Genomic DNA, 13,976 nt, shown 5'->3' with positions numbered 1-13,976 from the left:
CTACACAGATGAAAAACACATTTTGAGTCATGCTCTGTGTTCTAATTAAAGTAGTGCCAAGTTGCTTGTGTTTGATGAAATGCCATCAATGATTATGATGCTGCAGCAGGGTTGGAGAACAATCATTCATCTCCAGCAGCTGGAGTCAAATTTAATTTGAACCACAAGGCTACCTGAATACAGCAGTGTTCTTCTGCTGCTGAAGTGTAGTTTCCTTGTTAACTACATGCTATTTTATGCGAAACACAAGTAATGTAGGACTTAATTCCAATAACAACGTAGGACTCATGTCACATCCAGTGGTAGAACGTTTTTGTCATTTTTGTAATTTTGATTTGTTTTAATACTTATTCACAAGAAACATATAACCAATGGTTGGTTTGGTCAAGTCTGTCACAGGTAGAAGTGCCGTGAGATATAAATACAATGACAATCTTGCAGCAACAGCACAGGCACATGGACACAGTCAAATACACACATTGTACATAAATTGCATAGAACATTTCAAAAGAAGCCTTTAAAAAAAAAACCAAGCACAAAACACAATTAGGGACAACAAAACATCAGTCTATGGTAGTGCAAGAGGTGAACATAGTGTTCCTGAGGTAGGTAGGATTTGGGTGTGCAGGTTGATTCAATAACCTGATAGTTGGAGGGAAGTAGCAGTGCCTGAGCCTGATGGTGTGAGACTTCAGGCATCTGAACCTGCTGTCCCATGCTAGCAGTGAGAAGTGGGCATGATCTGAATGGTGGGGATACTGAATGTAGATGCCACCTTCTTCACCTAATCCCTCCTGTAGATGCCTTTGATGGAGAGGGGTGCTGTGCCCATAATGGAGAGGGCTGTCCACAGGGCCGGATTTAGATGAAGAGAAGCCTTAAGCTGTTCCACTTGTGAGCCCCCCCAACCCCACGGCGAGAGGAAGATGATCCACCAGATTGACACCGATTTACAGCCGAGCGTGGCCAATGAGATAAGGGGCTGGAAAGCTGTGCTTTATTTATTTATTGCCACTGCTAGTGTCGGGTTATTGGCTTAAAACACTGTTATTCTGAAATGGAGGGCAAGGAAAAGTACAGAAGGGTTTCGAGACTACAGTGCGTTGTGACAGCATATGTAAGAAAGGCCTATGACAGTGTCAAAAATATTATACACCTTGCAGGGCTCTCACTTATTTTTTTTTCTCTGTTGTCAGCCGGGCAACCTTGAAGCTTTTTAAGTTGCCAAATGAGATTTTAGGTGATCATTTAACACGGCTTGCATGACGCGTGCGATAATCTGCTTGGACGAAGTGCGTAGTTACCAGTCAGAATTATGCTCAATGAAGAACTCACATATTATTTCTGCTTCAAATAAAGCCACAAACTAAACAATCAAGACCTGATATATACCACAATGACATGCAGCAAAATTATAATACAGTATCTCAACTCTTTTTACACGTTGCAATGAATGCAATTTCTATTATTTCTTTCCACTTCCAAACAAAAATGTGGTTGGATTATTCAGCGTATGATCAGCTTGGCGATCGCTTCGCACAACACCTCCACTCAGTTCGTAATAGCCAACCTGATCTCCCGGTGGCTCAACACTTCAACTCCCCTTTCCATTCCGAATCTGACCTTTCTGTCCTCCATGGCCAGAGTGAGGCCCACCGCATATTGGAGGAGCAGCACCTCATATTTGCTTGGGTAGTTTGCACCCCAGCAGTATGCACATTGGCTTCTCTAATTTCAGGTAGCCCTTGCTTTCTCCCTCCTTCCCCTCTCATTCCCAGCTCTCCCACAGCCTACTGTCTCCGCCTCTTCCATTCTTTTTCATGTCACCCCCCTTGCCACACTTGTCGTTTTAATTAAGTTCAAGACTATGGTGCTGTACATTGGCCATAAAGTTGCTGCCTAAAAGTGCCAGAGACCCGGAATTGATCCTGAATATGGGTGCTGTCTGTATGGAGTTTGCTCCTTTTCCCTTTGATCGCATGGGTTTTCTCCGTGGGCTCTTGTTTCCTTCCACATTCCAAAGGTGTGCAGGAACCTATTTCAGACCCAACCCGAAACGTAATATTTTCCTTTTGTCCAGAGATTCTGTCTGACCTGTTGAGTTACTCCAGCTTTTTGTGTCTATCTTCAGTTTAAACCAGCATCGGCACTTCCTTCCTACACACACAATATTATATGATAGAACTTTATTAATCCCAGGAGGGAAATTGTGTGTGTGGGTATATATATATATACCCCACACACACACACACACATATATATATATATATATATATATATATATATATATATATATATATATATATTACATATATATAATATATATATATATATACACTGTTTTGTTCTCTTGTTTATAACATTGTTTATAGAGTACTATGTTTACATATTTTGTTGTGCTGCTGCAAATAAGGATTTCATTGTTCTTACTAGGACGTGAGAGAATAAAACACTCTTGACTCTTGACTTACTCCGCTAATGTGTGGGAGAGAACTAGTGTACGAGTGGTCGGTGGGCTGACGGGCCTGTTTCCACGTTGTATCTTTAAATTAAACTAAAGACGCTAAAACCAGAGGGAGTCTAAAGAAGGGTCTCTACCCGAAACGTCACCCAATTTCTTCTATCCTGAGTTGCTGGCTGCTCCATGGAGTTCCCCCGCACAATTAAAGCATGGAATAGTCTTCACCCTACCATAGTTACCCAACCAGACGCAACTAAATTTAAGATACTTCTTTTTTCCCCAAGAACTGTTTTTTGCTTAAGTCCAAGTCAAGAGTCAAGAGAGCTTGTGTTCAAAGATCTTATAGCAGATCTTTGCTTGTGTTCAAGAAGGAACTGCAGATGCTGGAAGATCGAAGGTACACAAAATTGCTGGAGAAACTCAGCGGGTGCAGCAGCATCTATGGAGCGAAGGAAGTCAAGAGAGCTTTATTGTCGTGTGTCCCAGATAGGACAATTAAATTCTTGCTTGCTGCAGCATTACAGAATATGTGAACATAATACAAAACAGGAGATAAAAGTTCAATTTTTTTATATACCATAGACCATATATATATACACAATAAATAAACAGATAAAATGCAATGGGCTGTTATTGTTCAACCCTCTACCACCTCCAGTTTAAATTCAATTTAGAATATTTATGGAGGAACAGGAAACCAGAAGCAAGAGTTACTCCTGATCCAGGGTCAGGGAGTGATTCTGCGTTGGTTTTCAGCACTGGCGGCGAGGCAGCGACCGGACAGCAATGGCGGCCAAATGTCCCACAATTCAAAGCGAGGGAGAAAGTGCCCAGCGCCGACCAGTTGCCGTGGCAGTGCGCATGCGCAGGGCGGCCGATGATGTGCGGGCCGTGGTTGTGCGCGTGTGCAGAGGGAGGACGTGCAGGCCGCAGCAATGCGCATGTGCAAGGCGGCCTGCCGTGCCGGCGGATGAGGAGAGAACGGAGACCCGACGCCCCGGACACGGATAGCGGGGGGAGACTGAGAGAGAGAGAGATAGAGAGGGGTCCACCCAGAATTGAACGGCAGGTATCTTGCCTTGGCCGGAGGCCCCCCTAGATTTCGAGGCCCTAGACTTCTGCCTATGAAGCCTAGTGGTAAATCCGGCTCTGCGAGGCCCCCCTAGATCTCGAGGCCCTAAACTGAAGCTTTTGTCCAGTTTATACGTAAATCCGGTCCTGGCTGTCCACTTTGCAACCCCTTTCATTCTGGTGCATTGGATGTGCCATACTATGCCACGATGCAAATTACAGTACATCTAGAGAAGTTTGCTAGAGTATTTGCTGGTGTACTGAATCTCTAAACCTAAGAAAGTGGGGGAGCTAGTGTGCCTTTGTGATTACATTGTGTAGGCCCCAAAACAGGCCATTCAAGATGTTACATTGTGGAATTTGAAGCTGCAAATGAAAACTGGTGCACGATATCCAGACTTGATGATTATGTGAAACAAACAACCGAGGCTATATTCCTAAATTAAGCTAGTTTAGGCAAAGGTTTTTTGTTTGGAAAATCTTCACGCTTGCCGCACATGTTGACATTGCTTGGAATTGTATTTTAAATGCATCCATTAATTAAAATTACAAAAAGAGTTATCAACATGAGTACTGCAAATGAACACTGAAAACAAAAACTGATAAAAATCAGCAAACATCAGTGTTGATACCATTAATTACACATTTATGGATGCAAGTATATCTCGATGGGATGCAAGATGGCAACAGTTTGATTTAAGAAGAAATAAACGTGTCTCAATGTAAAAGCTTGTGTGAAAATAAAACTAGATCCCTTAATTAGCATTACCACAGTTATACAAATTGAAGTGAAATGTCACTGCAAGGATGACTCAAATTAGTGGACGGTTTTCAGAATTTTTGGAAACATCACCACACAACTTCAAAACCCATTAACCAATCATATTGTCTGTACTGCCAATTACCCCAATTTAAAGCAAAGATCTTAGATCTTTGATTTAAAGTGCACATTTGCCCCCACGTGATCAATATCCCTCCATTCCCCGCCTCACGTGACTGCTCCCACTAATTCCTCCAGCACTGCCTGCCGACACCTTGCTCCAAACTATTGCTTAATGTTGGCAAATGGTGTATGTATCTCCGAGGAGTCCAACTACAGCAAAATTAGATTTGGTACACACGTGGACATAATTTGAACATGTAATATAAAGCAAACATTTGAATTGTTTTTCATTGGGTTTGCAGAAAACATTAGCAATATTGGCACTGTCGCATGTTGGAGTAAAATTAGTAGATTCACAACACTGAGGTTAACTGCTAGTTTAAATTCTAAATAGACTTTCTTTAAGTCTCTGATGATCGTTCCCAGAATTCTGCGCCGGAAGAGTAATCTTCCCACTATCTCCCCTATAGCTCCGGTATAGAATCTTTGTTGTCGAGTGCTCTAAGAGAGTGTTGCATGTTTCAAAGGTTCCCCTCGTTGTAGAGACCAGAGACAGAGCCCTCAGTTTCTCCCGATACTCCAAACCTGACATCTTGGAATTCAGACTGGTGAATTCATTGCTATTTTCGCACTGCAACAAATATATGGCACCATTGGAAAAGAGCCTGAAAACGTACTAAGATTATAACGGCTGTACCCAACGGGTTCAGTGATTTGTGTGCAAGGATATCCTTTGAAGTAAGTATATTATTAACTTTTGATAAGGGATCACAGATTAAATATTGCGGTTAATTGTACAGAATCCTAACAAGTGGCATGCTTGAACAAAAGCGCATGAACATATAAGCGCAACGTGCTGGAGGAATTCCACCGGTCATGCAGCATCTGTGAGGGGAATGACTTCAATGCTACGTTATTGCACTTGCACCTACGCACAGTGAAATTATTTTATCTTACACATCAGTAGAGACCACGTTTAGGGTTGGGACCGATCAGACTGATCCTTTCCCTTCACAGATGCTGCCTGACCAGCTGAGTTCTTCCAGCCGCCTGGTATTTAGCGCAGGATTGCAGTACCAGGAGACCTTCCTCCCGTCGCCGGGAGCGAGCGGCTGTAATTGCAACACCAGACGCCGCTGCGGCGGGGCCCGCTGCCCTCGCTTCCCCCGCCGCCGGGGCCCCAACCTTCTTCCGCCCATGCCACCCCCGCCGTCCCCTCCACCCCCGCTGATCGCCGCCGCCAGGGCCCAAGCCATCTTCCGCCCCCGCCAGCCCACGCCACCTTCATCTTCGCCCCCACCCCGCCAGAAAGAGGGGGGAGAGACAGAGAGGAAGGGAAGGCGGAGAGAGATGGGGGAGGGGAGAGGGAAAGGGGGAATATCTTTAATAAGATTGTAAAATTGAAGTAGGTTTTAAAGCTATTATATTTTTTCCTCGTGTATAATATCAAATAATATCAAACAATTGGAACTGCTTTCTTTGCCTTGATAATAATACTGAAAAATATGAATTCCAAAGTTTGTGACTCTTTTTGCAGCATATTTTTAATATAATTTGAATATTACAAAAATCTGCATGTTTTCAGGGTCATCATGGATCTGTCCGCAGTAATGCAGCAGTCCGTTGATGATGTTGCTGCTGAGGAGGGGGCACATATGCGTCAAGCCGATAGCCTAATTGTTAAAGAGTTAAAAGATAGCCTAATCGATAAAGAGCTGAGAAGAGGAATCAGAGCTGCTAAGGAAAGGTACTCGGAGAAGTTGAGGAGCAAGTTCTCAGCTAGTGACTCTTCTTCAGTTTGGAAGGGCATGCAAGAAATCACCAGCTATAAGAGGAAAGCCCCCTTGCTCTTTGGACAATCGTCAGCTGACGAACGACCTGAATGAGTTTTACTGCAGGTTTGAAAATCAGAAACGTAACCCTGAAACCCCCTCCCCAACAAACACAGCCAGACCCCAGTCTGCAAAGAATGGACCCTGCACCCTCTCCTTCCTATTCACCACTTCACACCTACTTAAGGCAAGACTCCAGTATGAAAAGAGTGGACCCTTTCCCACCCCAACCAACACTTCACACCCACTCACAGCCTGACCTCAGTCTGCAAAGATGTACTGTCACTGCCTGCTTCAAAGTCTCCACTATTGTCCCTGTACCCAAAAAAGGCAAGGATTACTGGTCTTAATGACTACAGGCTTGTCACACTAACCTCTGTAGTCATGGAGACATTTTTGAAAAAAATAAATTAAAAAAATGAAGATCCTTGAAAGGCTTGTGCTGGCCAAGCTGAAAAATATCACAACCCCCCTGCTGGACCCTCTGCATTTTGCATATTAGGCCAATAGATCTGTGGATGACGCAGTCAATCTGGGCTTGCACTTCATCCTCCAGCATCTAGACCGCCAGGGGACCTATGCGAGGATTTTGTTTGTTGATTTTAGCTCTGCATTCAACACCATTGTGCCATAGCTACTACGCTCCAAATTTTCTGCGTTGACTGTGCCTGAACCCCTCTGTCGGTGGATCACCAGCTTTCTGACAGACAGGAAGCAGCATGTGAGACAGGGTCACTGGGGAATAGCATCGGAGTTTCAACAACCATGTCATGGAGTATTGGGAACCATGAATGCGTAGGCCAGTCGGGTACTGTCAAAATACCTGAAGCAGAGTCCATTTGTTATGTGCGTAGTCCCCGACTGATGCGGCAGAAGGGAGGACATGCATAGAAGAAGAATTTCCCCAATCCAGCGCGAACGCATCTACCGCTGCTGCCTCAGGTCTGGTTCCCAAGCGACATACATAGGTACCTGGTGATTTAGCCTGGATGCAAATAAATCGATATCTGGTGTGCCATATTGCTTGATAACTTTTGCGAATTTTTTTTTTTTTTTTGGGGGTTTTAACATCCATTCGATGTTGTCATTAAATTTACGTGGCCTGGTGTCTGCCACTGCATTTAGCTTACCTGGCAGGTAAGTTGCTGATAGCCAAATATGTCTTTCGACACACCATTGCTAAATTGTGTTGACCAACTTGTCGCATGATACCGATTTTATGCCGTCCATATGGTTAATGTAGGCCACCACCGTAGTATTTATCTATTTGTAACCGTACATGCAAGTGATGCATATTTGTGCATATGCTTTAAACCATAAAAGTCACCCATCTCTAGATAATTAATGCCCAGTAAGTGGTAATGATGACTCCGGGTTAGTCCATCTGTTACCTGTGCTAGATATAGAGTTAGTTGCTCCCCAGCCTTGAGCACTGTCATCTGTTTGGATAACTAACATAAGGTTAGTGATGACAATAGGGCTGTAAACTATGCCAAACGTTTTTTGCCCACCACTGTAGTTCTGATATTGCTTCAGTGGGTAACTTCATGACACGATCATAATGACCTGTATGTTGTTTTTGGTGCAAAGGTCCGAATTATGTAGCCGGAAAATGCTGCTACCATTTTTCCAATTACTCTGTTACTTGTTGAGTAGTTGGTAGTTTGTTGACCATTAAATTGTTGCATGATTGTGTCAATTCAACTATTTTGTCTCTTGGCAATGTTACAGTCACGTAGACTGAATTAATTGTGAAGCCCAAGTAGTCCATGATTGTGGATGCTTAAACTTAGATTTATCTGGATGTAAGACAATCCCAGGGTTTCGAATAACTGTTTTGTAGCTGACACAGCTAACATAGTCAATTCCATGGTCTTGCCTACCATTTAAGACATCGCTTTAAACTGCTATAGCTGCCCCACCCAGGTAAATTTCAGGTATCTGCGATGATGCTTGTGAATGGTACTAAATAGTAAACATCTTTAAGATCAATGCTTGCCATGAAGTATCCTTTGGAATGTAGTTGTTTGGCAGTAACAACTGTTTCCATTTTGAAATGTCGCGCATGCGTGCTGAGCGGGTTCTTCACGGAATCACTCACGTGACTCCGAAGTAAAATCAACACCACTCGCGCCCTCGCATTCTCTCCTCTTTCCGATTGGACAGTGGGTACAAAATCTTGAAAACCTGTACCATCAGACTCAAGAACAACTTCTTTCCTGCTGTTATCAGAAATTTGAACAGACCATTCAAGCTCAGCATGAATTCCTGATCCCCCAATCTCTCTTGTTGCAGTTCTTACACTTTGTTAAAATCTGCACATCCTCTGTCATTGTAACACTATATTCTACATTCACTTTTTTTGCTCCAGTGTACTTGTGTTTGGCATGATCTGCTTTGACAGCATGCAAAGACATTTTTGCACTGTTACTCTGCCCATGATAATAGACCATTGCCTCTCCCGACTGAATTTGCTTGATTTATCCTGTACAGTCTTAGATATGAGCAAGCACCATAGAAACGAGTGGTTGTGGGATGGAGTGCCTATCAAGTTGCCTGCTATGTCCTGTTTGGCATCAACAAACCCTGAATGCTGTTGAACTTGTGCTTGTCAGGCAAGTGAAGAGTATTCCATCATAGTCTTGTCTTAAGCCCGGTAGATGTTGGATGGGTTTTGGGATATTGGACAAATCACTAATCACATGATTCTTAGCCTCTGACCGGCTCTTGCTGCCACATTGTGCATATGGCTATTCCAATTCAGTTCCTGGTCAATGGTAACCTCCTGGATATTGATAATGATGAATGTCAGCTGGATTTTTTTTCTCGTTGGATAGTGTCATTGCCATTGTACCTGTGTGAATGTTGATTGCCACCTATCAATCCAGACCTAGATCTTGCTGCATCTGGAACTCTTTCATTACCTGTGAAGCTGAGGAATGGTGTGAATACTGCAGTAACTAGCAAACATCCATGCTTCTGACCTTGTGATTGGCAGAAGATAATCGAAGTAGCTGAAGATGGTTTGGCCTAGGATATCACTCTGAGGAGCACCTGCAGCGATGTCCTGTGGCTGTGATGATTGACCTCCAATCACCACAACCTTCTTTCTTTGTGCTGGTTCTGATTCCAACCAGTGAAAGGGTTACTGTTTCCCAATGACTCCAGTTCAGCCAGGACTTCATGATGCCACGCTCTTTCAAGCGTTGCCTTAATGACAAGGGTAGTTACTCTCCCTATTTGAATATTTCTTTATTTCAATATTCATTCTCAATATTGAACCTAGAATAGTTGAAGTGCTTTTTAATGGACAACCTGCATAACATTTAGATGTACAGTGGAAGGTAGTTTGAATTTGTTATGTAATTTAAATCAAATAGCTTGAGTTACCAGTCTGAAGAAGAGTCCCGACCCAAAATGTCACCCATCATTTTTCTCCAGAGATGCTGCCTGATCCACTGAGTTACTCCAGCACATTGTTTGAGTTACTTGTTTGTGGGCTTTACTTTGTTTAACTCTCTTTTAGGGGTGCCATGGTTTCCAGACCAGCAATCACAATGGTAGACACCATTAATGTGCTGCCATTCTTTGGTGAGAAACTTAATGCCATTATTGAAGGCTTCAAGGAAAATGAAATATGGCTGAAAGAAATCCTGGAGGAAGCTAAGATGTTGTTTAACAGGTAAGAAGTTTCTTGCAAAACAAGTTGAACCAAATTAGTCAAACATATTTCTTACTCAGCTGTAAAAATATTTTCATTTTTATTGTTCCTTGAGGTTTGTGAGCTAAAATATTCATTTGTTGATTTTGGTGGTGTTGCATTTATATAATGGTTTTTTTTGGACACCTCTGGTACATTACCAAGCCAAATTTGATGCCAAGCCGGACAAGATTTCAGTGTTATTGCACAGGAGGCAGACATTCAGTCTTTCATTTTGTCGCCTCTGAAAGGGGTATTTGTATAAAATGCACAGCATGAACACTGGTCACTAACCAAACTTTTTCATGCGCAGATTCTCCTCTAACCCTTATTAGCAAAACTATTGACTCCTTCCTTTAAATGGAATGGAATACTTTATTGTCACATGTGACTAGGCACAGTGAAATTCTTTGCTGAATACAAATATACAAACCTCAATTACTTCACCTAATCCTTGTTACAATAAAGTAATATTTTTGATTCCATGTTATTCTTCGTCTTGTATTGACAGTTTTTCTCATTCTCTACAAGTGGTAACCAATTTATTAAACCCTTTTTATTATCATAAATCTCACTTGGGGTATGCTTTGCCCTTTTACAAGAGTTCAAGTATTTCATTTTGCATTTATGGATATTATCTCATGCATGTGTTATCTTTACGTCTTTTTTTTAACCCTATCCTTTCCAATAGTTCCTGCCTTTTGAAAAACAATGGTGCCCTCTTCACCAAAAACAGTCCTGACCCAAAATGGCACCTATCCATGTTCACCAGTGATGCTGCCTGACCTGCTGAATTACTCCAGAACTTTTTTTTTGTGAGCCAGCATCTGCAGTGGTGAAGAAAGGTCCCAACCTAAAAAGTCACCGATCCATGTTCTCCAAAGATGCTGCCTGACCTACTGAGTTACTCCAGTATTTTGTGTCTATAAAAGATGAGATTTGTACAAAATTGAGGAATGATCTTAACTTGGATGATCAAGATATTAAATCAGTTTGGGTGGATTTAAGAAATACAAGGGATAACATTTGTAAGTGAGTATAGTCTAAAGAATATCTATCGCTAGTTCTGCAGGCAGAATACAAATTAAACTTTTGCTAAAAGTGGCACGCAATGGTTTGAAACCAAGTTAAGTTGTTTAGTTTAGAGATACAGAGCGGAAACATGCCCTTCGGCCCACCAAGTCCACACCAACCAGCGATTCCCGCACATTAAACGCTACCCTACACGCACTAGGGACAATTTACATTTATACCTAGCTAATTAACCTACAAACCTGTACGTCTTTGGACTGTGGGAGGAAATCGAAGATCTTGGAGAAAACCCACGCAATCACGGGGAGAACATACAAACTCCGTACAGACAGCACCCGTATTTGGGATTGAACCCGGGTCTCTGGTGCTACAAGCGCTGCAAGGCAGCAACTCTACCGCTGTGCCACCATATTTTTGTCTTTGAATCTTTTAATTATAGATTATGAATTAAGAAAATAGGTTGTACACTTCATATTATTGTCCTTGATTGTAAGGAAGTATACAGTCACGCCATTCGGAAATGGTAAGAGCATTTTAAATTCACAAGGTGCTGTTTCCTCTGTTTTAGGCAGGATTGTAATGGGAATTTATCCATTTGTTGACTGTTGCAATACAATTCTTGAAGAGCATTACAAGTTGGTGGTCAACTAGTATTCAGTAAATGTGGTTATTTCATAAATTTCTTTATCTCTGATTGTTTTCCCATGTTTTGTTCCAAAAATTAATCTAACGTCCAATTTTTCTCAAATTGTTAAGATTGTGATCTGTATGTTACCCTTTCCAGACAGGTATTTATTTTGCATTGCTTTCCAATTCTTTCTTTGAGAATTTGCTTTCTAATTCTTTCTTTGTACATGGAATATTCTCATACACAAATATCTGTTCTCGATACCCGAGTAACTAGGTATCACCCGGCTGTTCGCCGTAACTAATATTAGTAGCAATATATTAGTGTGGAGGTAACGTCAATCTGATCCAGTTTCAAATAAAAATGAAAAATTGCTTTTCAGTGGCTTTAATGCAGAACCCGAATTGATGCCAAAGACGCCTTCAGAGAGAAAAAGGCGTAGGATATGTTCATCGTTGGTCCAGGATTCTAATAAGAGGTAAAGCCGACAATGATGAATGAGAAATTGTAGTTCAACTCCAATAGAATTGACTGAGCACATCTCTATCACAGGAGAGAGAGAGTGATGGTGAAGAGTTGCTTTTATGATCAGAGTTTACAATCTATAGTACAGCACAAAGATTGGTGCTGGGATCATGGTTTGGGTGTGAATGGAGGAGAAATTAGTGAGCTGGGCAGTTCAGAACAATATGAATCAGTTGGGCAGTGCAATCACAATTTAATTCCAGCAAGTAAAAGATGATGCACCTTGGGAGGTTTAATAAGGACAAGACATAGACATGAATGGTGGGGTTCCTATGGGAGTAGTAAAGAACAGAATGATCTTCGTGCAAGTCCATAGATCCCCAAATGTGGCAGTACTGATAGTCATGGTGAAGATGATGTCTGGGATGTTCCAGGTATTCTGCGTGGTTCTGTTATTTTTTAAAGGATTTCCCCTTTATCCTTAAGGTGGTCCTGGACTTCCCTAACATCGGGAACAATCTTCCTGCATCTAGCCTGTCCATCCCCTTAAGGATTTTGAGGAGAGCTCTCTTCTAACAGAGAGTTATCCCGATATGAAATGTTTAGTGCATGTTTTCCTCAGATAAAAAACTGCAGAATTTGACAACAAGTATCTTATACTCAAATCAATCATACCATTCGCTCTGGATAACACATTTACCGCGTTTAGTGTTTGAAAGCAGAATTTGGCACAAGTTTTTCATCAATAACGCTTCACAGGTTTCACAGGTTTTCAAGAAGCAGAAAGAGTTTAAGACGTTCTACAGTTCAACGGATAAAGCTGAGGAATCGGGTCTTTGAGGAAGATAACGATAAGTGCACTGAAATAGTTGAGCAGACACTGCCTGCATGCCTGACTCCATCAGCATCCTGTGTTGCAGTAACTACCAGTGGAGAAACTGAGACCAGCATGTCTCCTTTTGTTCCTAGAAATTACAGATTTCCACTGGTTGTTCTATCACTGAAAGATAGCAAGGCTGCAGAATCTCATCAAAAGGATCAAGTGGCCTCTGTGAGCCAAGCTCTGCAGAATTTTGAATGTGTGAACTTACTTCAGAATGCAAATGAGATACGAACATCTCTGCAAAATGGAACTGTGTTGGAATCGTTGGCCCCTGCTGCCTTGCACCATGACAGCCCGAATCATGATCAAAGTGGGTTGAAAATCAATGTTGATGCCACTGATGAAAGCACAGAATCTAGCTCGGCTCACTTGGAGCTGAATAATTGTCCAGCTGATGAGGAAGATTTAAATAAGTCTGCCTGCAACAGCAGAAGATCGCGTAGGTTGATGCGGAAAAACATTGGTAGTCGCAGTTCCAGTTCTGTAAGGTTAAGTGATAAGTACTCATTGAATGTTCAACGCGCCACCACGGTGCAGGAATCCACCAAAAAGTCATTGCGCAAATCCACTGCCAGGAGAAAGAATAACCTACTTTCTTCTCCCAGTTGTAAGTATCATCAATCAAAAGCTATAGAAAATGTTGGAAATGTTCTCGGGTAATATTTGTGGAGAGAGAAACAATTTATTTAATGATTTCTCATAATAGGGGAAACTTGTTTTGGTATGAAAGATTTGACGCCCATATTTGCATTAAAAAAAAATCCGAACAGCAACGGATCTTCCTTTGAATCGGATAGTACCCTATGGTTAGGGTACTATCCAATTCTCCCCTACCTTATTGTTGACATTCGACTTTGTCTCTCCAACTGGTGCTCTCCAGTGCTGGGAACTGTATCTTTCCCTTTGCTTGACTAGCGTTTTGCTTGATTGATTTATGTATGGTACAGTATCTGTTCTGATTTGGATAGCATGCAAAGCGTTTCACTACTTTAGTAGACCTGATAATAATAAATCAACCCTA

At 42.0% G+C, this 13,976-nt stretch overlaps 1 long non-coding RNA gene across 1 annotated transcript; it reads left to right on the top strand.

Annotated features, from left to right (window-relative positions):
* Positions 1-2,443: 2,443 nt before the first annotated feature.
* On the top strand, positions 2,444-12,080 carry LOC129705781 (uncharacterized). The gene is made up of 3 exons (XR_008724962.1): positions 2,444-5,153; positions 9,774-9,929; positions 11,990-12,080. It is a non-coding gene; the product is annotated as an uncharacterized LOC129705781 (long non-coding RNA).
* The last annotated feature ends 1,896 nt before the right edge of the window (positions 12,081-13,976 follow it).

Source organism: Leucoraja erinacea, chromosome 18, assembly GCF_028641065.1.
Source record: "Leucoraja erinacea ecotype New England chromosome 18, Leri_hhj_1, whole genome shotgun sequence".
NCBI lineage: Eukaryota > Metazoa > Chordata > Chondrichthyes > Rajiformes > Rajidae > Leucoraja > Leucoraja erinaceus.
The sequence above is the reverse complement of the archived record's forward strand: the minus strand, read 5'-3'. Positions and strand labels throughout refer to the sequence as shown.